A 4,338-nucleotide genomic window follows, 5' to 3' on the forward strand; every position below is an offset into this window, starting at 1 on the left:
AGGAGAGAATCACTGCTAACACCAAACTTAAAATAGAAGAAAGAAGAGAAATGCTAAAAGATAAGAATATAGAACTTGCTTAAATAAAATAAACAAAGAGGTCTCTAAAGCTATTAGAAAGGACATAAGGGCATATAAAAATGAGAAAATCTCGCAGACAATCGAGCATAACAAGAGCATGAAGATATTAAAAAGGAAATTGACGAACAGCAGAAAAGAAATTATCAGACTTAAGGGAAAAAACGGCAAACTAACATTCAATAGAGAGGAAATGCTAGAGATAGTGGAAGACTTCTATAAAACACTATATACAAATAAACTTGACCTAAACCCTACAGAACATTCAGAACAAAAAATTATGAATCAAGGTTCAGAGGATATTCCCGAGATAAAAACGGCTGAAATGTATCATGCTTTATAGAAAATGAAAAATAACAAAGCACCAGGAGAGGATGGAGTAGTGGCAGATGCGCTAAAAATCGGAGGCTCTGCTCTCATCAGGGCAATCAAACACCTTTTCAATATATGCTTAGAAAACCAAGCCATACCAGCTGAATGGAATAATTCTATAACGCTCCTCATACATAAGAAAGGGGATGAAACAGACCTCGAAAACTATAGGCCAATTAGTCTTCTAAACCACCTGTATAAATTGTTTGTTCGAATAATCACTGCCAGAATTGAGAACAAGCTAGAAACATGCCAACCTAGAGAACAGGCAGGCTTCCGTCCTGGATATGGTACAAATGACCATCTAACTTGCCTAAAGGTCCTAATCGAAAAAACTGTGGAGTACAACCGGCCGCTAGTTCTAGTATTTGTTGACTACAAAAAAGCCTTTGACACTATCGAAATGGTAGCCATTTTAAGAGCTTTGAGAGATTGTAGAATCGACTACCGATATTCCAACATTATTCAACATATATATGCAAATGCCACAACAGCAATAAACCTCTTTACCCAAACTCAAAAAATAAAACTAAAAAGGGGAGTTAGACAAGGAGACAACATGTCACCAAAACTATTCAATGCCGTAATGCAGCACGCATTCCAGATGTTAGAATGGGAAAACAGAGGTTTGAATGTCGATGGCGAAAGGCTGAACCACCTACGATTTGCAGATGATATAGTTTTAATAACCGACGACTTAAAGGAAGCCCACGAAATGCTGCAAGAACTACAACGAGTTTCTCAAAAAGTAGGGTTGGAAATAAACTTTGCGAAAACTAAAATGATGACCAATTTAGTACCTAGCGGATCACTGACACTAGAAAACTGCCATATCGAAACAGTTCACAAATACATCTATCTGGGCCACGAAATACAAATAAGTAGAGACAACCAAACATGCGAATTATCTCGAAGAATAGCTTTAGGATGGGCAGCATATGGCAAACTAAGAGACGTGTTCAAGGAAAACATCCCAATAAAGCTAAAAAGAAAAGCATTTAACCAGTGCGTACTTCCGGTGCTTAGCTATGGAGCTGAAACACTGACATTGACTAAAACATCAATAAGAAAACTACAAGTAGCACAACGAAAAATGGAAAGATCCATGCTTGGCCTAACTCTGAGAGACAGAATACGAAATGATGAGTTACGGCGAAGAACTGGAGTGGAAGACATCATAAAGCGCATTACGAAGTTGAAGTGGAAATGGTCAGGACACGTAGCAAGACAAAGAGACAACATTTGGACAAGGAAGATCTTAGAGTGGCGGCCAAGGGCGGACAAACGAAGTCGTGGAAGACCACCTACCAGATGGACCGACGATATAAAGAGAATAGCGACAAACTGGATTGCAGCTGCCCAGGACAGAGAGGGGTGGAGACATCTTGAGGAGGCCTATGTTCGACAGTGGACAAATTTGGCTGTGTGATGATGATAATGATGATGACGTAGGGTTTGCCGTAGTCCGTAGTTCCTTCCAGATAGGTTAAAGTGTAGCTTTGTATACATTGATTTGTTTTTGGATGTTAAGTTTTGGTTAGAAACCAGTATATTTACAATTATGACTTCATTAATTTAAGATATAGTTCATTTTATTTAGTTAAACTTCAAAATGTTTCCTAATTTAACAATGTTACAAATTTCGTTTTAATGTAGTTCCTAGAGAAGGTACCGTAGTTTTTGACGTGACAGAAAAAAATTGAATGGATACTTTTTCGCAAGAGTAGAGTTAAAATGAAAAAAACCCTTCTTCTTTTCATTATTAATTTAATTATGTTAATTGCATTTTTGAAATCAACAATTTATGAGTTGATTTTCAACTAATAAATATTGGCAATATTTCAAAGTCGCCTACTTTAAATTGTAGATTATATTATGTCTTAATTATTGTCAATAGGACCCAGATACAGTTAAATTAAAAAAAAATTACCAAGAAATGAAACCAAAATTTAACACCTTGGCTGTTACACTATCGGTTCGCTGCGTCGACTGTGTCGTAACGCATTGTGGCAAAAGTTCACTACGTGACATTTATATTATGCCGCGTAACACGGCCAAGCTGTTATTAATTTATTAATATTTTGTATTTAGATAACGATTTGAATTGCACATCAAAACTTCAAATAAACTTATATTTTAAAGAAATTATTGTGGCTTATTCCTAACTAAAATAGTAGAGTGCGTTAAGATGCCACAAGGAAATTGCTTCAGAATTCAGATATTAAAACATGTGAATTTAGCTCAAGAGTAAAAAGTACTTTTATATTTCACTATAACGAAAATTGTTATTATGAAAAGTTGTTTGGGATCAAAAACTATGTTTTAATAAATATGCAATTTCATTCTTCTAATTGAAAAAAAAATTCTGGAATGTGTGACTTAAAGTATGTGAAAATTTTTATAATAACAATTTTACATATTGTTAAATATAAAGTTAAGTACTTTACTTTTGTGCAAAATTCATATTTTTTGACATACGTCATATTAAAGATTGAGATAATTCGATATCTGATGGTTGCATCTTAAGTTCTAGATCATTCACAACCTTTTATAAAGAATAACTTTTTTCGTAGAATTATCTATAAAAAATTTCTGGTTGATTTCAAATTACGCAGACACACTTTATAAATTAAAATATCCTACCCTATATTTTGTTAAAAAAATTTAAATCAATCAAATTTTGACTCTATTTTTTACTTATTCATTTTTGTACTTATTCATTTTATTCTTAAGGATGCTATATGTCACGTTTTAAATTAAATTGTCTGCTTGTAATAGAATCTAATGTTCGTTTTTTATCCTCCTCACATTTCCACAATTGAATAAAGTAAACTGAGTTGCTAAACTGCACTATATAAACTGGAAACCATTGCGAGGGGGTCGATCCTGTATGAAGTTTTGCGGTGTAATCTAGAGTTCATAATAATTATTATCAGTTTGCGGTATTTTCGATGGCCGACAGTAACACAAGAAATGAAAAATAGCAGAAGTGCTTGTAAATGAGATATGCATATTAACTGCAGAGGAAAATGTAACAACTAATAGTGCAAGTATGGGAAAATGAAATGCCAACACATTGGTATGAGGCCCGCATATTCCCGCTGCATAAAAAAGGAGAAAATCTTTGAAGTGTGACAACTATTGAGGTATAACTATATTGACACTGTACACTAAATCTTGGCAAGCATATTTAAAAATAGACTAAATAGCTATACGGTAAGAATCCTACATGATCATACAAATATTCTCCTTAAAGAAGATATTGACAACTTGTTATGAATTTAAAGTTGCTCTGCATAATTTGTTTATGGATTTTAGATAAGTATAGGATAGAGTCGATAGAGTCAAAATGTATCGAGCAATGGAACATTTGGGTGTACAAAAAAACTAATCAAACTAGTAAAAATGACACTAAATAATTTTACCGGTGAAATTGCTAGGAATGTTCACATTTCAGATCAATAATAATTTACGGTTACAAAAGACTTGAGACAGGGAGATGCTTTATCCGAACTATTTAACTAAAGTGTTAGAAACTTTAACCAGAAAATGCAACTGGAGGGTAGAAGAAACAATCATGAATAAAAAATATGAAAAAATTATAAGAAAGGTTTTTTTTTAGTTACGAGTGACTAAAGCCGCATTGTTTATTTTAAAGTAGAACTGTTTTTGCTCAATATCTACGCCATTTTCAACTTTTCGACAAATACTATACGAACCAAAATTGATAAAAATGTGATTTTCTATAATTTCTGTTATTACAATTTTTTCGTGCGGTCGATATTTTCCGAGTTATGGCGGAACTATTGGGGAACTATGGCGACATATTGACAGTTAGAGCATAGTTATTGAATTATTTCGTTTATTATTACTTTTACGACAAAAATG

Source organism: Diabrotica virgifera, chromosome 2 (genome assembly GCF_917563875.1).
Source record: "Diabrotica virgifera virgifera chromosome 2, PGI_DIABVI_V3a".
Taxonomy (NCBI): domain Eukaryota; kingdom Metazoa; phylum Arthropoda; class Insecta; order Coleoptera; family Chrysomelidae; genus Diabrotica; species Diabrotica virgifera.